This window comes from Chelonia mydas, chromosome 1 (genome assembly GCF_015237465.2).
Source record: "Chelonia mydas isolate rCheMyd1 chromosome 1, rCheMyd1.pri.v2, whole genome shotgun sequence".
In the NCBI taxonomy this organism is placed as follows: domain Eukaryota; kingdom Metazoa; phylum Chordata; order Testudines; family Cheloniidae; genus Chelonia; species Chelonia mydas.
This window is the reverse complement of record NC_057849.1, coordinates 249,755,353-249,783,148: the sequence shown is the minus strand read 5'-3', so window position 1 is coordinate 249,783,148 and position 27,796 is coordinate 249,755,353. Positions and strand designations below refer to the sequence as shown.

The following is a 27,796-nucleotide window of genomic DNA, read 5'->3' as shown; positions in this document are numbered from 1 at the left end:
CATTTTCCAAGAGTGACTAATGATTGTGTGTGTCTCAACTTGAGTTATATTAAAGGGACTTGAGTTTCAAAAAGCACCCACTGTCTGAAAATCAGGCCCGTTAAGGTTGTCCCAAGTTGGATACCTAAAATTGAGGCATCACTCATCACTTTTAAAAAGTTAGGTCAATGTGTCCAAGATTAAAATCTCTCTAGTCCATCTAAAACCCAAGCAACATTTAACAGTCAGTCTCATCTCCTGGGGGACTCAAGATCTAGTAAAAATATGAATCCAGCAGAAGTTGTCGGGTTCAAATGGCGAAAGCTAAATATAAATGTGCAGTCATTTCAGTTATCTAGACACATAGCAGACACAATTTTGATTATTTTAAGCAAAAACATGTTGGAATAGACACCAAACCATACTCCTGAGAGCACGTATGCAACTCCTGCAAATGTTAATAGAAACTGCGTTTGCAAAAATCTCGTGAAACTGCTCCAACCCTGGTGCAACCAACACAGATGCAAAATCTATTCACCCACTGTTGACATGAGGACAATGAAAGGAAACACTAATTATATTTTGCTCAGCTGCCTAAAACATTACTTGCCAAAACAGGTAGGCAAACAGACATTTAAGTGAAGCTGGTTTTGCTAGGAAACTCTATTAATTTGCAAAGGGAAGAATGAGGAAAAACAAAAGATGAGAAACAGGCAAAGAAAGTGGAAATGGACTCCCTTAAATCCCTTTTTCTTTAGAGCCATATAGGTCAACATTCAGTGGACCACAAGAAATTACTGAAACATCAATGAGATGTGATGGCCATATTGCCATGTTTGTGTTCATTTATTTTTGTCTCTTTCTGGCTTAGGTTGCTGTGCCCTAAGTCTCCCCAGACTTAGCTTTGCTAGTTGTCTTTATCAGAGTCTTCTCACCAATATAACAAAATAAATCTATCTGTCATAGGGGTTTATACTGCTGCCCATCACTATAGGAACTGAGTGCCTGATCAAAAACTGAACTTTTCTTTCAACTTTTGATTCAAGACCACTTGTATTCATCGTGAATTTCAGCTGCTTGAGCACAATGTTGAACGCTGTTTGTAACCGGTTACGTGCATGTTTTTAGTATAAATAGACGGCTAGAATGCACACACTACATGCCTGTGATATTTCCTTATATTAAAATGATGCAGTAATATAAACAAAATTGAGATAAATGGAGAGTTACATACGATTTTGCTCTTCCTATGAAAAGGAAAGAAAAAAAAATGGTTGGAAAGGTACTTCCTGACCAAAATGCCATATAATGCATGGCCACACCACAGGTATGCTAAAAGCATTACTGTTTTAAATATGGTAAAAGTTTGGTGGAGCTGTGTAATTCAGTAGATTAATGTATTAATCTTTCAGTTGTGGAGCATTGGTTCAAATCCTGACTGAGTCACAATTTGGGTGGTCTCCGTTCCCTCTGGATACTTATCCACATGCTAAAGTGACCATTCTATGCGGCAGGACTGGCAATCTTTGTTCACAAAAGGCCCAGGACAGTAACAACAGGCACACTGTAGATCAGGCTTGCAGGACTTTGACCAAGGTGTGCAAGAGAACCTATGTAGTGCCTCCCACTGCAGTGAGTGGGGTAGCCCCTTGCCTTATTAAGCACTAAGTGCACCAGAACAATTTTAAAAGTTTGTAAATAAATATCCAAATCTGCTCAGCTTGCTCTGTGTCGAAGTATAACATATAAAAATGATCTTGGATTCAAGCTCATTGGGAGTTGTAATCAAATTATTCCATGCATGGGTAAAGTATGCGGAATCTGCAAAAAGCAACTCGATTACTGGGTTAAGCTGACTAGACTGTTCTTGCATTTTTAAAAAGTAATTAATTTGGTTACAAAATAACTAGAGTTTACTGCAGGCTTTAGGCTCTGAGTACCTCAGAATCCAGCAGGTTTCCACATGAATCCTGCTGGGAGACACGTCAGCTGCAGGAATGCAAGAGAAGTTTTTAACTTTTCTGCCTGCCTGCAAATGTCAGGTGTTAAGGAAATGGGTGGCAGGGAGTAAGTGAAGTATTATTGGAAGGCCTTTGAGGACATAGGACTGGAATGGCATGATTTATGGAGCATTGTGAATAAGTCATGGCTGTAAATCACTGCTGGTCACACTGCTGGGAATGATGTCAAGGGAGTTACTGAAGCATTACGTGGAATACTTCCCTGGTTCCAGCTAGTTAACCCCAGCATATCGCACTGGAGTACAAACCCCAATGACTTATTATCCAAAGTCAATTTATCAAGTCTCTGCTTTTGAGAATTCTTAAATAAATGAGGTGCCCAGAGTCCTTTCTAAATCACAACCTCAAAAGGCAAAACCAAAAATGCTGTTTGGACATGCTTGGGGAAGCTGGCATTAGCTAACTCAGACAGCATTTCTTTAGAGACAGAGTTGTAATAAAAATCTTTCCACACCGATGTGGAAAATTGGTACCTTGTGTCCATTTAGCTAACTTCAGAGGGGTCAGTAAACACCAGTAACCGTGGTGTCACAACACTGTTATTTGTAATTAGAAGCAACTTGAAAATGACATGCACTGTGCTGAACTCTGAAATAAATGCAGAGATGTTCCAATGTAGACATAAATGCAGCTCACTTCTGATGTAGCCTATATCAACTGAGATATCACTGATACTGTGAAACAAGGCATTCTTTTCTAAATATTACACTTGATCGCCTTGACAAAGACCTCTGACACATACAGCATGGAGAGGATTTCGCTGCACTCTTCATAACGCTGCAGCGTGATGAGGCTGGCTCACCGTGAGTAGCTCCAGTTTCACTTCTCAGATAGAAAAGCCCATTCATTTTGAGAGTGTATAACATAACGGCATGAATGCAATAATTCCAGTATTTCATTAGGTGTCCATTTTGGAATTGCCTTGATTTGTCCTGCAAATCAACAATCAGTTTTTTAATTGGACACACATCAAAAAACGTGACCATAATTACAACACACATTGGGAACTTTTAATGAACAGGCCAGGTATAAGCAACATGGTATTTAACTTCAACAAAATGTATTTGGGACTCTAGCTATATGTGGTTAAAAACTTGGGAAGCCCTCCATTTGAATTTGTTAGGCCTGGTCTAGCGGTTGGAGCACAGAACTGGTAGTCAGGATTATTCATGAGCTCTGAATCCTACTCTGATTGACTCCCTGTGTAGCTTCAGGCAAGTTATTTAACCTTTGGTCACAGTTTTTTTTTTATGTATAAAATATAGTTAATGATTCCTACTTATTCAACACAGGAATTAATCAATGTTTGTTCAGCTCTTTGAAAATGAAAAACATGCTCTATAATTACTATTACAAGTAGTTCTCAGTTCCTTTTTCTGTGGGCCACACAAAATTGTTAATCCTGTTTCAATGCCAGATTAAATAGTAAGGTTCTGATCCTGCAACTGGTTCCGTGCAGGTAGGCCCCCGAGCTCTGCAGAGCTCCGTTGACTCCATCAGATGTCCACTTGCACAGATGCAGTTGCAGGTCTGAGGCCTGGGATGTTAAAAAGAATCCCATGTAGTAGGCAGTCAACAGTCTCTTGCACAGTGTGTTAATATGTAGTAGAATGTCTCAGCCCACTTAGTCAAGTCAGAGACTTCCCATGCTACTTGCATTAGATCTCTCACACAGATGTGACTTTGACTGCAGTGACCTTGTTACTGACTTGGACAAGCTGCCCTTGGGAAAAAAGTGTTGGGACATCTGACTGCACCGCCTAAGGCGCTGCATGATATAATGATCCAGATCGGCTCATGTTGCTCTCTAGTCCTGGTTTATTTTAAAAACTGTCATGACCATCTGTATCAATCCATGACAGTTACATAACACTTGCTGACAGAGCACTCTCCTTTCTGAGTGCTCTTCCGAGCTCTGTTTCATCATTAAAAAATGCCTCAGCATTACCGCTTCCTTCTGAAGGCAGGTGGAAAAGCTAACCACTGACGTACTGCAATCGAGAAGCTGCAATTTACTGCATCCAAGGCTTACTCATGCCAGTGAATACCAACGAGGACTGATCCACAACTGCTGAATTGTAGCTTTCCACCATGAGTGTTTATTTTTAAACAAAGCAGAACAAAAGGCCTGGTTTTTGCTGCTTTCCTGAGTTTCATTGTGCCAGCATGTCAAGGTTCCTTCCCCACTCTGAACTCTAGGGTACAGATGTGGGGACCTGCATGAAAACCTCCTAAGCTTACTTTTACCAGCTTAGGTTAAAACTTCCCCAAGGTACAAACTATTTTACCTTTTGCCCTTGGACTTTTGCTGCTACCACCAAATGTCTAACTGGTATTTATTATTATTAGGAAAGAGTTCGTTTGGAAACGTCTTCCCGCCCAAAATCCTCCCAAATCTTACCCCCTTTCTTCTGGGGAAGGCTTGATAAAAATCCTCACCAATTTGCATAGGTGAACACAGACCCAAACCCTTGGATCTTAAGAACAATGAAAAAAGCATTCAGTTTCTTAAAAGAAGAATTTTAACAGAAGAAAAAGTAAAAAAAGAATCACCTCTGTAAAATCAGGATGGTAGATACCTTACAGGGTAATCAGATTCAAAACATAGAGAATCCCTCTAGGCAAAACCTTAAGTTACAAAAAGACACAAAACCAGGAATATCCATTCCATTCAGCACGGCTTATTTTCTCAGCCATTTTCACAAACAGAATCTAACGCATATCTAGCTAGATTACTTACTAAGTTCTAAGATTCCACTCCTGTTCTGTCCCCGACAAAAGCATCACACAGACAGACCCAGGCCCTTTGTTTCTCCCCCCTCCAGCTTTGAAAGTATCTTGTCTCCTCATTGGTCATTGTGGTCAGGTGCCAGCGAGGTTATCCTAGCTTCTTAACCCTTTACAGGTGAAAGGGTTTTTCCTCTGGCCAGGAGGGATTTTAAAGGTGTTTACCCTTCCCTTTATATTTATGACACACCTCATTCACTGCTCCTGGTTTGTCACCTCACTGTGATGTCTGATCATTCATATTCCTCCTGCGGAGTATCACAGAACTGACAGTAGCCCAGACCCTGAACCTGGTGAAAAGCCAGAGTTAAGTGGCTTTGCCCAGGGATTCTCTGCAGAAATAGGGAAGGGATAGAATCCTCCACCCCAAGTCATGGAGCATGAAGCAGTATCCACAGCCCACCACTATGTGCCTTGTCTGGCAAAATAATGCATGTGAAATGCTCCTGATCAAACTGGGTTCTTGTCCACAAAAAGAAATATTAAAATATATTGGCCAGTGTGAGAGCCCTGGATGGCTAATGGAGAGATCAGAAGGGGAAAGGGAGGAATCCTCTGTCATGCAGTAGCAGAGGACATGGTCACAGCCATTAGACCAGAGTAGCCCAAGGGCACCTCCCATCCACAAAGGTGAGAGAAGGCTGAAGGATGAAATAGTGGCATATTCTTCACACCTTGCCTCTAAACCAACTGTACAAGCAACATGCAGGGAGCCCCCTAGTACTGAGCACTGCCTCACTTATGGAGAGGAACCTCTTGCATGGCTCCTAGATCTTACCGTCATGTGCAACAGTGTCTGTTCTTGTGCAACAAGGCCCTCCTTACCTATAGAATGGGGAGTAGTACTGGTCCCACTTCTGTACTGAAGCACCCCTGCTGCTCTGAGGTAACTAAAGTGAAAAGAATGTAACAAGAGGTTTAGAACAACCTACTGGTTATAGCTTGGAAAAAATACACAGTCTACCATTATGTGCCTTGTCTGGCAAAATAACATATGAAATGCTCCCGTTCAAACTGGATTTTTGTCAACAAAATTTAAAAAATTGATTTTTTTTTAAAATTGCCCTAATCACTGTAACATTTAGCATAGTATATCAACCTTACAGACTAATCATTTTACAAGCTGTTTGTGTTTTTTCTGTTCCCAGGAAATCTCTGCAAATTGTAGACCAATCAGTACAAATTCCATCCAAGCCCTCACAGGGAAAGCAGCCGTCACTCCAAGATTCAATCCTTTACTGCTTATGCTTCTGTTTCAGTCTTACTTACAAAGAGCAATTATAGATTTTCATTTAGAGTCTTTATCTGAAAGGTAAATTGTTTCAGTAACTACTGATTTAGAACCAAATCAGAGGCGCAGTCAGTCACACAGCTCCAGCTTAGACGTCCATTGCTCCAATTGGCATCACCCCATAAACTGAAAGAGACGTCTCCATTCATTCAGGAAAGAGAAGAGAGTTGTTTGTATGGATGGATTTTACAGGGTGAAGTCTGTTTCAGAACATGCCTCCAATGCTAGATGTTCAATTGATTTGAGGTATGGCTTGAACAGATCACATATTAAAAGAGTTTCTCATATACACCTATTTTATATAACGCATTCAGGCCCCAATTCAACCGACTAGCTCTATTCAGCAAAGCACTTAACCACATAGTTAATGTTAAATCCATGCTTAAGTACTTTGCAGAAATGAGGCCTTTTGCTTTTGAAACATCTGCTATATCTACAAATAATATATTGAGCAAATAATATATTGGGAAAGTAAAGTTAGGACAGTATTTCATGGAGCTTTAGTTTCTTTTTAATGCCCCTTTAACAGCCAGAAACAAGGGCAAAGCCTGCACCCCGTGACCAGCGAGCTCTCCATGGGCTATTAGCAAGTGTTCCACAGAGCAGTGGTGCTCTGTAGACCACAGATAGGGAGCCACTGCACTAGACAAAGCTGCTTTGTTAACAGCTGAGAGAGGAGCTGTGGCTGCCCCCCTGCCCACACAATTGAATTCTACATAGAAAAAAAATTCCAAGTTTAACACAAGAATTAATTTCCATATGTAGATCAAGAGTTAGCTTCCTCAGAGGGAAGGAAGCACAAGCGATGTTGTCAGTTTCAAACAGATACATATTTCAGATGCGTTTATAGCTCACCAGTTTCTCTAATTTATAGTTAATCTTAGATTCATGCTTGTGGGCTCCGAAAGATACTGGATATGGATGAGATGGGGTAAAATTCTCAGTTATTAATGGGTTACCCTTGTCCTAAGGTTCTCCCTAAACACTAAACTTGCTTCATGCTTTACACATTATAAAAATAGGCCTTGTTGTCCATCTGGAGAAGGAGAAAGGGATAATGCTGGATGCTGTTTTCTACCCTCGCTGTTTGGCATCTTCTCAATACATTCAAGTACAATGGGGGCAGATTCTCAGGACTCACAAAGGGAGCAGACACCTCCCATAACTCCCTGCAGGGGAGAGCCCAGACGGGGAGAAATGCCCAGCAGGCATACAGCTGGCAGCGACAGGTCCCACAGCTCCCAGCGCAAGGGGGCATGTTGGAGGCCGGGAGGTAGAATAGCGGGAGCACATCATGTTCTGTTTAGCTCCCTAAACCATATGCTAGCTGGCTCAAGTTAGATCGGCCCCTGTTCTGCTCTCATCCCACAGCAAGCAGAGACCTGATGTGGGACTAGAATCAAACGCCAGTACAGTGTGGGATGGCCAAAAATGGTACTGAAATGTCCTACTGTGGCTCCAGAAAGGAGCATCATCCCCTTAAGACTAGCACATGCTACATCCACCCCCCGGGGCAGTATTCACACTAGCCTGATGGGGGCCTAACTATACTCCCCATCTGGAACGCTCCTTTTTGGGCTGGGGTGCACTGGCTAGGTAGCTGATACACTTTGCAACTGAGCTCTCAAGAATTATAGCAATCCTGCCTGCCTTTTGCATGGGACAGTGGATGGGTACGAGGTTCTCTGTCTCTGTGCTTTGTTCCCATGACTAACACACACACACATAGCACAGGGCAGGAGCTGGTCCTTAGAGAGAACAGACCAAATTCATGCCTAGTGCAACGGTACTGGCTTCAATCTAGTTATCTCAGGCACCGGTTTGGCTCAATGCAGTATCCTACGAGTCTGAGGGCATGTCTACACTGTCCCACAGTTCCGCCTACAGGGGCGTGAAGGTGGATGCTGTGGGTGCAAAGTAAAAGGTTCCTACTTCATATGTACGTAATCCTGTTTGAAGAGGTTTCCATGAATGTGAACTAGGAACCTATTTGTTCACGCCCACAGTGATCACACGGGGGAGTTACAGTGCAGCACTCTCATGCACACTACTCACACCCCCATAATCCAAGTTGTCGGGGAGCATAGACAAGCCCAGAAAGAACTTTAAATAAAGCACTTGAAGAAATTACACAGAGACACACTTGAAATAAAGCACAGGCACAACCCTGCAGACCTTACCCAGGCAAACTTCCATGAACACAGAAGCCAGTGAGAAATTTGCTGAATAACCATTGCAGGAGCAGGCTCTACACTGCCTCTTTGCATACCAAAGAAATGGTTCACTTCCTTTTTCTTCATTATAATTTCTTGGATGTTTTTTATGGTAGCCCACTAAATGCCTCTTTGAATTTATACCACTGCCTTTGTGTGTCTTTTCTGTTATTCCACTGCAGTAAGACAATGAAAGCCCATGTGATTTATACCTCTAGTAAAAATGCTATAATCTGAAACACTTAACAGCAAAAAAGTTCAAAAAGAAACATGGCCCTTCTCTATGGATGTTTCACTTCATAAGTTATATTCTAGCTTCCATGTTCAGAGCACTAGAGTGGGCTGCTTACTAAGGAAGATCACCAGGAAGAAGCCTCACTGGTAACTGTATTAAAATTATTTGGATTTTAAATGACTGTTTTTAGGTTACCGTGTATACAATATGGAATCATTCATCTAATATACATGACTCAATTTTCAAACTTGGGTGCCTAAGTCAGACAAACAAATCATGTATATTGGTGTTTAAATCTACATGAAGGATACATCTTGCAGTCTTTACTCATGCAATACACCCCTCGACTTCAAAGGAACTTAGTCACATTGCACATATAATATGGAAATGTCCAAGTTTGAAAAATTGGTCCCACCCAAGTTAATAATTATTATAGCATGAGTTGATAGCACTGCCTATTTTAAGGCCCTGTTTTCAGTTGTTTATAATATTGCCAAACTTTAACCATTTGAGCTGAAATTTCCATGCCAGGATGTCTGCTTCAGGCTGAATATTTTTGGAAAATTTCAGCTAAAACGATTCAGCCATTTCTGAGAACGAGGCTAGGGAAAATATGTGGTTTTGCCCATATTCAAAACAATTCTAGAGACCCCATATTTTGGAGCAGGTACTTGAAATTGGAAGGCACATGGCCTTTGTGCCAGGGATATGCTGTTTCCCATACCCATGAAAATTCACCCCAATTTAGCCCAGACTTTGAAAAACTGCAGTTCACACATGCTCAGTAGAGACTTCTTAGATTTTAGCAGCTAAAATTCCAGATTCCGACCCTACAGAGCATGCTCCAGCCAAAGGCTGAGCAGGACTTTCCCTGTAACTGCAGCTTGGGCTCCTGTGGATTGTGCTCGGTATGGAGCTTGCACTGGGATCAGGGAGCCTATCTTTCCTGTGCCCTCAATGAGCCCACTGCCTGACCCAGGCAGCTTCCTCCTCCATGCTGCTTGATTGGAATGGAGAGGGAACAAGAATCAGACCTGTAGGGGAGAGAGAGAGAGGAATAGATTGGGACACGGAACCTTGGTGCAGGGGAGAGACTGACTGGAGGCTGGCAGTGGGCAAGACTGAAACTGGGACTGGGAGTCAGGGTGATGGGGAAACTGGGACTGGCTGGGCAAGGAGACAAACTAGAGGGCTGAGACTAGGATGTGCTGGGCAAGGAAACTCGGATTGGGCTGAGAGGCCTCAGGAATGGAGACTGGGACTGGCAAGGTGAGGAGACTGGGACAAGGAGACAGGGATGGGGAAAACGACAAGAATGAAACCAGGATAGGTTGGAGAGGATGGGGCAGAAGGTTCTGTGTCCCCCAGAGCACGCGCCCCTCCAGAGCTTGCAGTGGAACCCAAGATTCCTGAGTCCCACTATTCCTTTGCTGTTAGCAAATGGCTGTGAAACCCCCTGGCAAGGTGTTCTCTTCCCCTCTAGTGCTAATTCGCATAGAAGATGACAACCTCTGACAGCTATCTATTCTCTGTTAGCTCAAGTGGCAGAGGGCTGGGCAGTAGAACTAAAGTTTCTGAACCTGCTGATGACCCATGTGGGTTTTACTATGATGCCACATGATGGATCTTCTGCTTGTTCAGTTTGCTTTTTTAAAACCTAGGTAAATGACCCACAAAAACCCACTATGGTAAAGAACATCCCTAAGATTTCCTAACTTTTAAATGCTTGGGTTGGCAATGCCAGAATTAAGTTTGCACATGAATATTTCTAAAGAGCCCTCATTTTGTTGTTCTCTCTCAATTGAGCTCACTGTGTTAGAGAGGTTGGAGACCACAGAGCAAATCTCCAGTTCAGTATGTGCATATGTTAAAGTGTTCAATGGAACATTTACCTGCTCTTTAGGAAAGGATCATCTCCATTGGAAGGTAGCAGGTGTTAAACTGCTTGGACTGCCCCTACAAGAGAATAATGTCTTTCCATGGGGCCTTGAACACACACAGGTTGGAGATCGCCGGGGTAGGCACAATATTACAGTCAGCAATAAAACCTAACCCAAGCAACAGAAACGGCACCGGTCATCAGTTCAGTGAGCCAACAAAGACATAAACCAAGAAAGGATTTTTAAAAAGAAAGCTGCTCCACACTGCCCCCACAGGAATGAACAATAACATGTGTCACAGAACGCAAGTACACAAAGTTACAATGGGAAGCCTGAGCTATATTTATAGCATCACGGAGGATAGGTCCGTCAATGGCTATTAGCCAGGATGGGCAGGGATGGTGTCCCTAGCCTCTGTTTGCCAGAAGCTGGGAATGGGAGACAGGGGATGGATCACTTGATGATTCCCTGTTCTGTTCATTCCCTCTGGGGCACCTGGCATTGGTCACTTCAGAAAACAGGACACTGGGCTGGATGGACCTTTGGTCTGACCCAGTATGGCCCCGTTCTTATTTGACTTCATATGTGGCATTTTTACTAAACAGCAGGCAATGGTTAAGAAAATAAAGCAGTAGCTAATGGATTCAATCTCTAATGGTATGTCTTCACTGTACAGTTAATCAGCAGTAGGTGATGGGCACCAGGTGTGAGCACCTAGGTTAGTCTAGCCTAGGGGTGAGCAGCCACACTGTAAAGCCATGTCAGCGTTACTGTGTCCTCACTGTTGCGACACTCCCCCTCCCCCAAGTGCATTGCTAGGACTTCTTGTGCTGCAGTAAGCAGAGCCTCTCGATGTCGCTTTGTGGAAGAGCTTGTCTGTCTTTCTGGGTTCATGGCACGGGGTGTTGGAAAAGGAATAGGGGGAAGATGTTGGAAGACTATCAGCACTCAGTGGTTTAGCCTGCATCCTCATTGCAAAGTTGGTGCAAGCGAAAGGAGCACCCCAGCTCTAGCCTGTACCCCAGCCGATCCTGCTAGCCTGGGTTTAAAGCACCACCCAACTTGGGTGAGATGGCTTTGTGTTTGGCCAAGAGCAGGTGCTGGGTTAGGGCAACAGATGAGTAAGAGCCCAAGTTAACGGCACACTGAAGACATAACCTCAGCCTACAGTTTGTACTCTGCTTGCAGTTCTCGGTATTGTAATTCGGCACAGTAATTCAATGCCGGAAACACAGACGCAAGGATGATATCTCCCACGTAAATGGGGACTATATAGTGCAGCTGGCAGGAGTTGTTAAGTGGCAGACGAGTAATTAAAAGCTACATCTTATCCTGAGAAATTGTTTTTTCAGGGCAAGGTTGAGATCATAGTTAAGGACATCTCTCTGCATGTTCCTTCGCCTCAACACATGGACACAGTCAGTCTTGTAACTATGCACAGTGGTGCTGCGGAGTCATGATTTATAAAGCACTTGCCTTTCATATTTGGTAACAACTCTAGGGGAACTTAAATGTGTGTTAAATTAGACTGAAATGTAAAAAAAAACAAACCCTCTGCTTACTGTTGAGATATCATCGAACGGAGGCAATAGATTAGCCTGGTTCTTCTGGACATAAAATGAGTTGGGTTCTGCTAGAGCATTTTATGGGTCCCACACTGCAAACATTTAATACTGACGGTGGTGCTTACTAGTGTAAGAAGTAAAATAAGAACATAGGGCCTGATCCAAAGCTCACTGAATTCAATGGAAAGACACACATTGACTTCAGATCAGGCCCTTACAAAAGGCCAGATTTTGTTATCTATACTCACCTTGAATACCTCCTTATTCTGAAAACAGTATGATTAGTAGAGCAATCAGCCTACTCCTAGAGTAAGGTACTACTCAGTACACATAAGGTGGCAGAATCCACCCCTTAGCAAGAAGTGGTGGCAAAGAGAGAAGAATCAGGAGTAGAAAAACTCAGAACCAGTTTGAACCAAGTCAGGCTTGCTGCTGGGACTGAGATGGGTCATTCTCCTTGATAGGTGCTCGACTCTGGCTTCTCTTCTCTTGTTCAATTGCCAGATCCCGAGCTGACTGATGGAGCTTGTGCACCACTTTATGGTGGATGGGGTCAGGCTATGTTTTCTAAGCAGAGCCTGAGGAAGCCCTTTCTGAGTGCAGGGAGTATCTATTGATGCTGCCAATTGCAGGGAGCCTGGCGTCATTTGGCTGTTTGTTTTTAAGAAAGAAAGAAAGAAGGAAAGAATTGTTGCAAAAGGAAGCCTGTTAATAAAATTAAAAATGGGACATACAGGAGCATGGTAGAGGTAGACATTGGCCATGGACAGTCTCCCTTCCCAATACATTACAGCCCAACTCCTGGCATTTCTCATGGACAGAAAGGGGTTGAAGTTATTCCCCACCTCCCATTTTCACATCAAGTGGTGAAAAAGAAAACAGCTCAGTAAGATGAGGAGTTCTAGTGAAGGAGATTGTGAGCTGGTGGGTTGGGCCATGTGATCCAACAGCAAAATCTTTTACCAAGTGAATTCCCTCCACCCTCCCAAGCTTTATTTTTGAGCTCTTTGACACACAGAAAGGGGGCAGAAGCATCTATGAAACCAGAGAAGCAAACAGAAGACTCCCAGCCCAGGCTACATCTTGGTCTTCTAACATGAGGATTTGGGGGCTCTGCCTCCTTAAAAGCTCTTGTCCCCTCTGGGAAATTCCTTTATGCAGCGACATTTTCAGATGCGCAAGGGAACAGCACATGACACATGCACCATTTAAGTCACACAACATAGGGCTTCTTGTAGGTCTTAAATGGGCATAGGCATTACCTGCACAAGGTGGGATTTCCCCCACTGAGTTTCCTGGCTTTCCTTTGAATACCTGATTGGTCTTCAGTCCCCATACCAGCTTAATTAATTATTCCTCTGCGGTATCAACTCCTCAGCTGCTGATTCACAGAGGGCCTCTGCAGCCTCACCCAGAGATATAATCCCCTAGCAGGGCAACAGTTCAGCTCCCTCAGCTTCAGACACATTTAACAAGGATGAACTTTTCAAACTTCAAAAGCGAGCGATAGCATTCATTATAAATGTTGAGGTATGATTTTATTTCAAAGCCTAGAAAGGAGAGCAGAGAGGCCACGCTGCAGGGTGGTCATTTGCAAAGCAAACTCACTTTCATCAAGGCAAAGCAGAGAGGAACGCTACACACTACCAGTGCAACTCAGTGGGGCATTTGGGGAAGAAATAGGAAAATGCAGATGGCTATTTAACATACTTCCAAGGGATTCTCAAGGAATCTAACATTACATTGTGCCTATTCAGAAGGACTTATCAGGCAGAGGCAAAACAAATAGGTTTCAGATGACTTCTCTTCCTCAAGTGTTTGCTTTCTCCAGAATGAGAGGGATGGATCATTCATTTATAGAGTGTCTCCCCCGCCAACTGTCTGTCTCTCTCTCTCACATACACACACTATCAAATTATTCATTTAATTTTATCACAGCAAGACAATGCTCCCAGCACACTGTAACTACGATTTCTTCATAAAATGATAAGTTTAGTTATATGTACATGGAAAGGCCATTAGCACATGAAGTGACAGGCAAAGAAGAATTGTATCTATTGATTCTGCCTGGCTTCAGGAGTCAGACTGAGGGCTTGTCTACACTTGAAATGCTACAGTGGTACAGCTGCAGCTATGTTGCTGTAGCACTTCAGTGTAGACACTACCTATGCTGATGGGAGGAGTTCTCCCTCCGAAGACGGGGTAGCCAGGTTAATGGAAGAATTGTTCTGTTGACCTAGCACTGCTTACATGGGGACTTAAGTCAGTGTGACTGCATTGCTTAGAGGTGTAAATTTTTCACATCTCTGAGCAATGTAGCTGGGTTGATCTAATTTTCTAGTGTAGGTCAGTCCTGAGATGATACTTGATGTTACCTCTTATTAGTACCTTCTCAGGTGGCCACATCTGTTTCTGTAGGACTAAGTTTTCATTTAAGAAACAAATAAAGCTATTAACCCATATGACTGGGCATAGTCTGTAGTCCATTGCTACCAATCTGTATTGTAACTCCCAGAAAGTTCAGATGCAGTGGCGGGCGGGTGGGTGGGTGGGTGGGTGTGGGTGTGTGTGTGTGTGTGTGTGCGCGCGCGCGAAGGTACTTAGAGCCTGCAATATTAGGATAACTTGATGTTTCTGCTTAAATTATTAGCAGTGACAATTAATATTCCTATTAATCTGCCATCATTATGTTTCAGAATCAACAACTCTATTCAAATAAGTAGAGGCAGTTCACAGTTTTCAGAGATATTTGCCAAATTCTCTCTAAGAACTATAAGTCCACCAAAGTCAATGGAATTGCAGCACAGATGAATGTGGGATATTGTTTCTGTCTGAGTATCAGCAGACAAGAAAACAAAGCTGCATCAGTTTCCATTCAGAGGGCTGAATGCTGCTGTGATTTATACCCCCTCGAGATGCCAGTCTGTAACAAGAAGAATGGGATATGTTAAGGAAGACCTATGTCTGCATTTTCTGCTTTGTGAGCCTGATCCAAAGCCCACTGAAGTCAATGGGAGTCTTTCCATTAGCATCAAGGACTTGGGATATGGCCCTTCATTGGCTTAAGTCTGAATCATAATACATTTTTAACATAGCTTTTCATACTTTGAGCAATACGCTATATGCAAATTTGTGGAGGAAAGCATAAAAAACCCTTAAAAGCCTCATGTAATGCTCTTGTGCATTGAATCCTTCACTCAGTAGCTCATCAATAGTAAGAAGCCATCATTATCTTACCACTTAGAACAGAGGTGGGCAAACTACAGCCATGGGACCGTGCTGCCCGGCCCCTGAGCTCTCGGCCGGGAGTGCTAACCCCTGGCCCCTCCCCTGCTGTCCCCACTCCCCCACAGCCTCACCGTGACGCCAGCACTTTGGCCTGCCGCTCCTGCCGGGCAACGAGCTCCTGCCGCTCTGAGCGGCATGGTGAAGGAGTGGGGAGCAGGTTGCATAAGGGGCAGGGGATCCCGGGGGGGGCGTCAGGGGATAGGGAGCAGGGGGTGGAGGGCAGTCAGGGGATGGGGAACAGGGAGGGGGTTGGAAAGGCGTGGGAATCCTGGGGGGCCTGTCAGGGGTGGGCTGTGGATGGGGTCGGGGCAGTCAGGGGACAGGGAGCGCGGAGTGGGTTGGATGGGGGTAGGGTCCCGGGGAGCAGTTAGGGGCAGGGGTGTGGATAGGGGTCAGGGCAATCAGGGGACCAGGAGCGAGAGGGGTTGGATAGGCGTGGGAGTTCCGGGGGGCCTGTCAGGGCAGGGTGGGTCCCGGAAGGGGGTGGTCAGGGGACAAGGAGCAGAGGGGTTGGATGGGTTGGGAATTCTAAGGGGGGCAGTCAGGGGGCGGGAAGTGGGAGAGGACAGGGGTTAGCAGGGGCCAGGCTGTTTGGGGAGGCACAGCCTTCCCTACCCGGCCCTCCATACAGTTTCGCAACCGTGATGTGGCCCTTGGGCCAAAAGGTTTGCCAACCCCTGACTTAGAAGATGAAAAATCTTACTTTTCTTTACTTTCTGATTCCTCCTTATTACTAGAGTATTATGAAGGAAATAACTAATATTCCCAACCAGCGCTAAGTTTCATTCTATCTTAAAAAGAATATAATAGGCCCAATTCTCTCCTGCTGTAAACCCATCTGTGACATTACCGCAGCGAAGAATTTGGCCCAATAATTGTTCTGAAGCAAAGCTGTAAAAAGTCATTCAAAGCTGTAAAGCAATGCTCATTTGCCTCCTAGCATTTCATGTGCTCATGGCATCAGGCAGCTGCTTCTTAAATTATCCTCCATAAAATTAGCTCCTGGCTTGAAATGGCTGAAAATTAAATTATATCATTTCTTGAAGCATGTGATCCAGATGACTTGCTTAGACACAGAATCTTCTTAGATGGGGATAGGTACATATAGAGGCAAATCTGTTGCACTTTAATGGCTCTAACCCAAAGTCAACATGGAGAGAGTCAAAGACAAGGACTCTATATCCAGTTTCAGATTGACCTTAATTTTAAGGAGACAAGGATATATTTTTCTTTCGGGTTTATACAAAATTGTCTATACTGTGATGTGCATAATCCAGGCTCTTTGCAAAAAGCAAATTATATTATACAGTACCTTGTCTGTGTTTAATATCATTTTACTTGTCTAAGGAAAGCACCACAAACTACACACGCTATTTGATAGAGAAATTAGAATAATCCACAATGCAACTGGGCCGTAGCCAAGAGCAAGAATTATACTTGAGATGCAGCTGGTACAAAACCAGAGCCGTTTACTAATTATACCTGGGGCAGACAGCTAAGTAGGTTTTAGCTGCAGCACAGATGATTGAGAAGCTATACTGGCCTGAAAGTATAGTCTATAGAATCACAAGAGTCTAGGAAGTGACGTGCTGCATTCCAAAGCCCAGGACTTGGACCTGAAGTGATGCTGAGGGAGCAAAAATAAAATAAAAAATGATGCACTAAGTAAAGTTAACTTTTTTTTTTTAAGAGATACAAAAATGTGCTGAAGGGAATGGAATATTTACTGCCCTACCTACGCTTTTTAAAAAACAGGTAGTGAAGTGTCTCACAAAATACAGTTTTGCAGGGATTACAAAAGAGGATAGAAGCTCAATTCGACCCTGTTGAAATGAAAGGTGTGGAATTTCACAGCTCTGATTTCTTCTCAGCTATATGTCTGCTGCAAGCTGCACAATGCTGTAAACAGTTTACAGAGCCATTGCTCTTATCTTTCAGCCTTATTCCACCCAAGGCTTGCTGCTGTCAGTGGGAGCTACTTGGAAGTAAGAACATGGCATCAAACTGCAGCTCACAGAAGATTTAGACAGATCAGATAGCTGATCAATTTACTTTGTTTCAGTGCCTTCTCTGCTGGGGTTTCATTTGTCTGCGTGTCAGATCACTTTAGAACAGAATGGAAAAGCATTCAGAAAAGGGGATAAATGGAATATAATGCAAAAATTGGATCTAATTTTAATGCTAACACTTGATACATCTCCATGGAAAAAATGAACAGCTTTATGGTGGGCTAAGTATCAATTATCATCTTTTTACTGCATCACTGTAGCAACTCTGTAGTTATTCTCAATGAAGCACTTTCATACTGTGGTGCTATTTTCAGAGGCTTTTAACTTTCTACAAGAATTACTCTTTGGGCTGCAATTGATCATGTTTGTTTCTCAGCCCAAGGGTGAATTTTAGTGTCACACCACACACACACACACACATTTTCCCCCCAGACATTTTTGCACTCTGTTAACTCAAAATATCCTAACTTTAATAGTTCAGCCCTGGCATGTCTCATGTCTTCAATAGTTCAGCCCTGGAATGAAAAATTAGCTTCTGGAAGTATGTAAAAAACAACAACAATCAACCACCAGAAAACTGGAAAATAAAGACATTTTTAACTAGTGGAAGACTTGGGGTGGAGGGAGAGGGTTGTTGGTTGGAGTGTCTGTGGTAGCCTAGGGTTTGGGTGGAAGTTCCTTGAGCCCAGAGTTAGGAGGTGAAGGGTGGGAATAGGCCTGGAATAGCATGCCTGTGTCCGGTGCTTATTACTATTAGCTCCACCTCTTTTTCCCTATGCCATTAATCTTCCCTCTGCTCTGCCCCATGCAGGAGTCAGGCCAGCTCCATCTTCAGCCTCAAGGGGCCCAAGCCGCATCTCGCACCCCGCATTTCTCTCCCAAAGGCCATAGCTATGCATACCGGGGGGAGGGGGGCGGAGGAGACACTTCAGTCAGCCAGTTCAGTTTACCCTCCTTGTTCTCTACCTCAGAACCAGGCGGTCTCGGACTCGAGTGGCTAGCCCGTGCTGCAATGTCCACGCTGCTATTTTTGTGCTAGCGCGAGCCCGTCACTGCCTGCCCACCATAAGTTGAGGCTCACCCAAATTTACACTCCTAGCAATGGCACTGGTTTGAGATCTGATAAGACAGACTGAAATGGTTCTTTTATGGCATAGCATGTGACTGTGTATATAGACACGCTCTAAAGAAAAATATTGATATGGTGAATTGTTGTGGCTAATTGGGTAGACACATGTCTAGGGCTACATGGCCAAGAGTTACAAAAGTGACTCAATGATTTTTACATACCTCATTTTTTTGGGGTGTCAAACTTGAGACACCTGAAAGGAGTCTGATTTTCATACTGTCTGAAAATCCATCCTCTTTAGGACATCTCTGGTTGAGTGGCCAAGAATTGAGCTACCCAAAGTCACTCATTGCTTTTCCAAATCTTGGCCTTTCTGTTCCAGGCATGTAGGTGGGAGATGTAGAATTCAACATTTAGGAAGTTTTTAAAAAGTGAATTTTATTTATCCAGCAAACAAGTGCAGACTGAGAGTGCCACATACATGCCCCAGGCTTGTAACACATAGTAAGAGCTCAGAACTTATGCTATACTCGTATTCTCAGACACTAAGCACATGCAGTCCATAGCGATAATGCAGATGGTATACAGGATATGGCAAACTGCACATAGACCTATTTGAGATTACAAATAAGCCCTCACTTCACTGTTATAAAGCTGTGATCTTGTGTCTACTGAAGTCAATGACAACCCTCCCATGGACTTCAATGGCGCAGGATCAGACTCTATCCTTAATGTCATTGTAGGACAAAATGTAGATTTAGTTCACGTATATATATTTGTATTTTTAAAAATTACACTTGTTGCCCATCACTAATAAACCTGGAAACTCTACATCAGTAAAAACAATCAATGATGAATCCCAGGCTCCCTTTCTGCTTGTAAAATTCTCTCAGTATCAATGATTTTAATGTTTTTTCACCCAAAACATCAGCATGTTGTGAGTCATTGCTTTCCAATTTTTGGTTTTTGAAGGATGGAGCAGTACCCTTGGTTTTGTACACATGTATGCTCAACAGATTTTTAATACCTTCAATACCTTCTGGGGTCGCACACTGAATGTCATAGTTTGGATTTTTTTTTTAAAATGGAAACTTTACCTACTGAGCCCTTTGATGGGCTTAAACTGAATGACCTAAAAGTCCTTAATATGATTTAAGCAAATACACTTTTATTATATTTTTCTGGGGATCTTTGAGAAAGGCTTAGAATTAAGGTCTAGAAATGTCCAGATTTTAATGTGCAGCAACAACATTAAAATAGGATATTTCCCATATCTACTGCTCACTGAGCTAGACATACTGAAACTTGTTAATGGTTTGGGTGGAATTTTGTGTTTCTCTGATAAGACTGAAAACTGGTTGGGGGGCTAGGCTAATGCCTGATTTATATATAAAAGTGGTACCACTTTAATTATATTTGTCTTGGTATAAAGGCACTCTAAACCCCTAAAGCTATCCCCGTACAGGAAGGGGAACAAACAATACCAGTAACGCCCCTTTATACTGGTATAACTGCATCCATACTAGCAGGGCCATCCCTAGGGGGGTGCAGAGCCCGGGACAAATCAGCCTGTATGGACCCCCCTTAACATTTTTTATACAGATGAAATCTGGTGTGGGAAGGGGACACGAGTGCTGGGGGGTGAGGGAAGATGGAGAGTCACAGGGTGGCATCTGTGCTAGGGAGCCCCATCTGCTGGGGGGTCCTGGAAAAGGGAGGGGTCCAGGGTGGAAGGGAAATGGATGGAGTCAGCCCGGCGCTGGCGTGTTCCGGTGGTGCTAGGGCGCTGGCAGCCGGTGTGGTGGCAGGCAACACCGGGAGCTGGCCGGGTGGGGCAGGCCGGGGTTGCTGCTGCCGCTGCCGGAGACTGAGCCTGAGCCCCATGATGCCAAGCAAGAAAAAGAAATACAATGCACGCTTCCCCAACCCCCTCTGCCGGCACCAGGCCCCGCGCTAACTGCCCGGGCCAGCCTGGCCCCTTGAATCCTTAACCCCAACCTCTCCTGGGCCAGCATAGCGCCCCCACACGACACATGCACGGGGGCCCCCCAAAGTGCAGGGCCTGTAGCGGTAGCCCCGATTCACCATACCCAAGGGACGCTCTGCATACTAGGGGTTGCACTAGTATAATAGTCTGATAAAACAAAACAAAACCAACACACCTCCTAACTGAAATAGTTATTACTGGTACAAAAACCAGTAACTAGACCAGACCTAAGTGTTTCATCTCTTTGGGTGCAGGGACTGTCTTTTTGTTCTGTGTTTGTACAGCAACTAGCACAATGGGGTCATAGTCCGTGTTTGTGGCCCGTAGGCACTACCACAATACAAATAAATAGAATAGTAAGATATTCACACAACATAGGCACCAAATTAAATTGCCAGGCATGCTGGGGAAAGTATTAGAATTATTATCTGTCAAGCCCACATGGTGTGCTTGGCGCTATATAAAACCTAGAAGACGACAAGGCACATGCTCTGTTAATCCATATACAGTTTGCTTGAATTATTCCAAGGTGACCACAGAGTTGTTAACATTCTGACATATTTCAGCCCTCAAATCATAACATTTCTGCAGCACAGGGGGTTGCTGTGAAATATTAACAGTGCAGGGAAAAGGTTAAACATAAGTACCTGACCAAGCATCATTTATTCTGCCATGCTGTAAGAAGTGGACTAGGGGCACTGATCTGTATAAACGCAGGAACAATCTCCTATTCATATTGCTGAATCATACTCTTGTCCAAGGTGATAGTCTGTTTTGGGGCCTGAAAACATGTCCCAAGTCTCATGGTTTGCTTTCTCCTCCCCTCCCCCTCACTAAATAGGGCTTAAAGTTTAAACCCTTGGCAGAATAACAGTTATAATGTGCACTGCTGGTCATCAGAGCAGCATTCCTTTAGGCCCTTCTCCCCTGTCCAAGATTTGGTAGCAATCCAGAACTTCTCACCCTGCAAAGGAGCAGTCGTTTTGAGTAAGTGTTTTACAGCATTGTGAACTCTTACAAATTTTTCACGAGTATCGTGATATTTGATATTTTACTTAAAGCCTCAGCTCCAGGAGGCAACTGATTATATGAGAATGTCAGCTTTCAGGGGGGAAAAAAAAGTTTCTAGCCCTCTTGGTTATAGAGAAAGGCCTGAAATTGAGATCAATGTGCACCCTAAAAGCTCAAAAAGTGTAAGGCAAAGAAAAACAACTCCATATTTATTATTTTAAATTTCATGGTTTTTAAGTCAGTCAATCTCAAGATTTCAGGGGCTTGACTCATGATTTGTGTGTGTCTGGGGTTGGCAATACTGGGTTTAACTCTGAACTTTAAACCACTAGTTAATTTTCCACTCATTCTGATGCAATCTTTACATGAAATGGTACAATGCTAGATTTTCTGAAATAAGTACACTTAATAAATCTAATGGAAAACTTTCACTTATAGTGGGGGGAAAAGTGTCAGAAGTTATGGAATAGATGATTTTGTCATCTTGAGGAATTATAAAACATTTCTTTTTTCAATGCTTAGCCTACAATGTTAGAACTGTGCTTCTAAAATTGTTAGTTTTTATCAAAGGAAATAAAATGAAATAAGCAAGGCCCCATGTCCTATGCCATACAATAGACTTAAATTGAGCTGGTTGGAGAAAAAAGACAAGACACAATATTCACAGAAATTACATGCCTGAATTTTTGGGTGAAATTTTGAATTTCAATTTTTTTTAAACCAGCTCCCCACCTAAATTATGAAGCAAGAAGCCCAGAATTATGTGGTACATCACCCACCACTCTCCCTTGCATCAGTCCAGTACAATTTATATAGTATCCTTTGTTGCTTTTTATTTTCATATTAAATTCAATTTATTGCCCTCCACTCCACTCCAAAGCTTGCTGATTTTCATGCATCAGCATTTACACAAAATATCTTTCATGAGAGCTCTGAGCGTCTCTCTGCATGTACTATATACCTTTTCTTTTGTACACTCCACAAGAGGACAGTCACTCACTAAAACACAGATGAACCAAGGCTATTGGAATATCAATGTTTTATTCTTTTTAGCAAGCAGGTGGCATTTTTGTTTTTTTTTAAAAAAGGGAAAATATTTAAGTTTCTAATCTAAATAAATCAGGTCTTAAAAATGATGCAGTGCCTCCCCAGACACGCTTTGGAAACTCTTACAGCGCTAGGATTATTTCATCAACACTAAGGCCTGATCCTACAGCTGGAGCTGTGCAGGTGGACCTCTCAGCTAATAGAGAGAACCACTGACTTCAGTGGGAATCTGGGTTGCACATATTGGCTTTCATTGTTTTAAATCCACAGATGATATAAAGGAAATGGTTCAAATCCATCTGTATCCTCTCATTAAAGAGAACAGCCTGGACTGGACACTGAACGCATTATACTTTCCAGGGAAACAGAAATGGCTTGAGAATTCCTAGTACGAGCTGCTCCAGACCTAATCTTCGGCAGTGACAAGTGAGTAACATTTCTAATTTAAGGTTTCTGAGCAGTCGCTGGCTGATGACAACATGCTGGTTTTTGTAATGCAGCCTACATCTTTCACACCTGCTAATATTTCGTAAACTAAAAATATAACTCTTTGGAGAGCAAAACAGGGACATACCTTTTAACTCTAAGGATATACCTTTTAACTCTACTGGACTTTTTTTTTTTTTAAACAGGGCAGAATGGAAAAGTGATGAGTGGATTTTAGAAGACAGGGATGTGTGGAAAGGCTCTTCTAAATAAACACAGTTGGTGCGTGTGGTAATTCTTAGGGCTTTGCTTATTGTTTCCTGTTCAGCAGGACTTTCCTCTTACATTTGTGTGTGTGCATATAAACAGCTATGACTCCATTTGAGGCAAAAGAATTTTAAATTTCCCCCCATCAACAGCTACCCTCCCCTTCCAGGTCTTTTTTTTCTGGCTCCAGTCCAGCAAATCAGTTAAGCAGATCCTTAACTTTAAGCACGAGACTCGTCCCAGTGAAGTCCATGGTTAAGTGTCTTGCTGATTAGTACCTCAGTCCAGGAAGAGCTTTTTGCGTTTGGTTGTCTTTCCTAACTTGTGGCCAGTTACCTCCTTCCAGAACTTCTTCATTTTTACTTTTTTCCACTTGTAGGTAAGTGACTTTGATTAGCTAAGAATTCCTTGCAAAACACTTGCACAGAATTCAAATGCCTGGTCAAAGACTCTGGCCTTAAACTTAAAAATCTTAGCTAATAAGCAAGTGTCAAAAGAGAGGTTTGGCAACCCAGATGGTGCCCTAACACCAACGTAGAAATGCCCATTAATAACATACCAAATTACTTACGTTCTATCGGCAGCTACTTGAGCTTCCCAACCTTTTCCCTGGAGTACTGTAGCTATGTTATCATCCCAATTTACAGCTGAGGAAACTGAAGCAGAGAGAGGGTAAATGCAGACGCGGGCATGGGCTACATAGTTTCGATCCACATGCTGATCCAAGCTCTCCAACGTTTGAGGATAGTCAGATTTGGCCTGTATTAGAAAGGTTATCTATGTAGGCATGAGCTCATCTCCACGGTAACTGAGGACCTGAGAAAGGCCGGAGACATAATGTTTAGATGTGGATTTCCATCGAATCCAAAGAGGCATTCAGAAGTGATTCAGGCTCACCTTCAGGTAATTGCTTTGCCTGCAGTCACAGAGGGAGTCTATGTCAGAACCAGGGTTAGAACCTAGGGTTTCCTCCCTCCAAATGTTGGGCTTAGACCACTAGGCCATGCTTCCCTCTACTCAGGTAACCTCAACTGGAAAAGAAATCCTGAGCTAAAAGCCAACCAGAATGTTTTTAAAAACTACCCAGTGTTACTGGAACAAAGATTAATATGGGTCAGTCAGCCCAAAAGTAACTTTCATTTGCTTTTTTGTTTCCCAGCTCTGCGAAGTGCAGCCCCCCCACTCCACCCGCAGTCAGAGATCTCACTTTGCTCCATTGCCCCAGCATGCACTGTGCTGGTGACAGCTGAAGTCACCGTTAGTCCTAGAGAACGAAGTCTTGACATGGGGAAAGTCAGACCCTTTGATTTAAGCTACCTTTCCCCCATAAGCAGACCCCATACTCCAGCAACACTGACCACAGTATAGAGGTCACTCATTTACCCAGCAGGGTAGATGCTAGGTCAGCTGAGTGGAGAAAAGATCTGCAAAGTTCTGCAGAGACAGCGCAGGGCTGTGAGCTTTAAAGGGTTAAGCTTCAGCAGGAAGTTTGAAGTTGCCATGCAAAGCGGGACACTCTGTCCTGGGGCTCTCCCACACACCCAGACAGGGAACAGAAGACAGAGTACAGCCAGGCTTAGGGTGACCATACGTCCCATTTTGGCTGGGACAGTCCCTTTTTAAAGCCTTGTCTCGGCTGTCCTGACACCCCCCGCCCCTCCCAAAAAGGAGACATTTGTCCTTGATCAGTTGGCAAGAGCAATACGGGGCAAATGCCCACTTTTGTCAAAAAAAGTGGGGTGCAGTGCAGACAGGGTGAGCGGAAATGCCAGCCTCCTGTGCTGGGGGGGGGGGGGAGGCAAAACTGGGGGAGGGAGGCAGCGTTACAGAATGCAGGGGGTGGGGGGTTCCCACAGGATTCCAGCCATGGGCAACAGCCTCCTGAGGTGGGAGGGGCCTCGGGCAAGCAGCTGGGGGTGTCCCGATTTCTCTTTGGGAAATATGGTCACCCTAGTTCAATCGTTACAGCAATCTATTTACTTTGCTATTTCTTGTTGTTAATTAAACAAGTAAGTTATCCTAAAACCTGCATCAATCATCAGCGAAAGCAAACAATGTTTTACTTACAATATTAATGCTTTACATTCCTGTCACAGCCTCTGACCAAGCATCTCAAATCCCTTTAGCAAGCAATGATTTATTCTCAAATCACTCAGGTCAGAATTTTTTTAAAAAAGTCTTTATTTTACAAAGGAGGGCAGCGTGGTCTAGTAGAAAATAGAACACTGGATTGGGACTTAGGAGATGAGTTCTAGTCCCAGCTCTTCCACTGGCCTGCTGGGTGACTTTGGGCACGTGGCCTCTGTGCCTCAGTTTCCCCATCTGTAAAATGGGGATAATGGAGCTGACTTCCTTTGTGAAGGGCTTGCGATCTACAGATGAAAAAAGTGCTGTATAAAAGCTAGGCATTATTAATACTAACAATACAGTTAGAATATTCAAAAAGCTTCAAAGGCAAATAGAAGTATAAAAAAACAGACTATCTGGACGCAATGTGGGGCCAATCCTCAACTGTTATAAATTGGCACAGTGCATCCATAAGAACGTACAAATGGCCATACCAAAGGTCCATCTAGTCCAGTCTTCCAACAGTGGCCAATGCCAGATGTCCCAGAGGGAATGAACAGAACAGGTAATCATCTAGTGATCCATCCCCTATCATTAATGCAGCTATGTTACTTTACACTGACTGAGGACCTGGCCCTGCAGATATCTATATTCAGTAGGCAGCTTTCAGTTTTGAACAACCATGAGGGAATTCTTTGTTATAGACTCCCCCCCTTCTGCCCCCCGCATTATAAAACAAAAAATGTATGTCTAATTCCTAGTGGAAACATTACATTACCTCGGAAAGCCTGATCAAACAGTCTTGCTCTTTATGCCCTGTCACTGTTGATAGGTACAGTAATATATCCTGCCTTTTTTAATATAAACTCCCTTCCAATAAACAGGTTTAATCCAGGGTGTTTAAAATGAAATACTGTTTGACATGGTTTCCACCCAGTGCCCCCTGTGTTTGCACCTATCACCTGGTCAGCTGAATAACTCTTTGTTTCCCCCGTCTCCATTTTTCTAAAGCAATTCTGTACATTTTCTGGCCTGCTTTCTGTAACCACTATTTACTCCTCCCGCTGAAGACTTGGTCATTTGTTTAACACAACACTCCCTGAAACAAAACCTTCATTCTTTGTTGTTTCATTACTATTTTTTGGCTAAGAGAGACTCTGAGGTGTACATGCTATATATTAAAAAGGCAGACTGAAGCTGCAATTCACAGGTCTTGCTCAGGAGAGGCATAAGAGGGGAATAGTAGGGATGTTGTCGGCAAAGCCTGAGGTGCTTTGGCTGAGCTGCGTGAGGAAATCTGCACAGCGCTTGCCAGCACTGTGCCTGGCTGTACTCAGTGCTACTAGATGCCCGCTTTCGTGAGCACTAAAATACATCCCTTTTAAAAAAAAGATAAATAAATAGAAGCAAGACTGTCTGAAATCTTTCTTCTCAGAGGATTTCAATGGGTCACTTGTTTGAATCCAAATGATCAGCAAATGCCACTCCATCAGCACCTAATACTCTGCAGTACATTCATGTTCTGATGCATCACTCTGTAGTGTCTGCAGCCCCATGAGAGCCTGATCCTGCAATGATATCCAGGCAGGCAGACCCCTGAGCCTGCACTGAGCTCCACTGGCTTCAGCTGAGCTCTGTGCAGACACAGCAATCCTCTTGCAGAGGTGTAATTGCATGAACAGCCTCTAAATCCGTATTAAACCTCCCACTGACTTCAGTGGGTGCAAGATGGAGCTCTGGTTCTATGTTCCCTTGACCTTGTCTAGGGTTGCATACAGAACGTGTTTTTGTGTTTGGGGAATTAAAGATCCACCCATTTCAAACTGGGTCATTCTTTCACATAGCCTGTCCAGACCAAAAAATAAAACCAAATGTAACCTTCCTGAACCCAATACTGTTGCTGAAGCTCGCTGTGTGGATAGGTTCAGAAAAATAAGCTGTCGTAATTTAGCACCTAGAGCTGTGGGATTCCCTCTAAGTTCCAGCCACAACAGACAGACGATTTCTCTCCCTCGGAACCAGTTCATACGTGCTCCTGAAGTCTGAGGAAGTTGGGTTTGAATTATGCATGCAAAATGCAAGTCTCACTCTGAATCCCTAAGTGATGGTCAGGTTCACACAGGGAACACAGCATTGCCAAATCTTGTGATTTATTGGTGAGTCTTGCAATATACCACATTTTCCTTATAGCCCCAGTGGCTGAGTTAAGTGATGACTTGAGTACTTCAGCTTTCATTAAAAAAAAATAAAAAAATTTAGCCTTCGTGGTTGGAGTGAAAAGTTTGAAAGTGTGAAGAAAGAGAACCCTAAAGGCTTAGAAACTAGAAGGCAAAGACAAAGAACACAACATTTATTTTAAAAAAAAATCTAATGATTTTTAAATCAATCATGATTTTTGAACACTTGGGTCTAACAAAGCTAGGAACGCGGAATGGGAAGCTGGAGTAGAGGCTATCTTGGAAGAGACTGCTGGAAGGGCTGTTGGAAGATCAATAGAGAACCCTGGAAGAGGCAAGTCTCCTCATACCGATTACAGAATATTTTATGCAACAGATGCAATATGTGACTCTACAGTCTGCCCCTAACCTCCTTGTACCACAGCTTCTTGTTTTTTCAGAGCCAACAGAGCCTCAAAGTATATTTAGGCACCTCAC

The 27,796-nt window shown here is 43.4% G+C and overlaps 1 protein-coding gene and 1 long non-coding RNA gene across 9 annotated transcripts in view; one reads left to right on the top strand and one right to left on the bottom strand.

Annotated features, from left to right (window-relative positions):
* Positions 1-27,796, bottom strand: part of CHST11 (carbohydrate sulfotransferase 11) — a 261,448-nt gene that overhangs the window by 33,256 nt on the left and 200,396 nt on the right. The window lies entirely within an intron of this gene.
* On the top strand, positions 21,206-23,684 carry LOC114020912. The gene is made up of 3 exons (XR_005222556.1): positions 21,206-21,311; positions 22,653-22,808; positions 23,015-23,684. It is a non-coding gene; the product is annotated as an uncharacterized LOC114020912 (long non-coding RNA).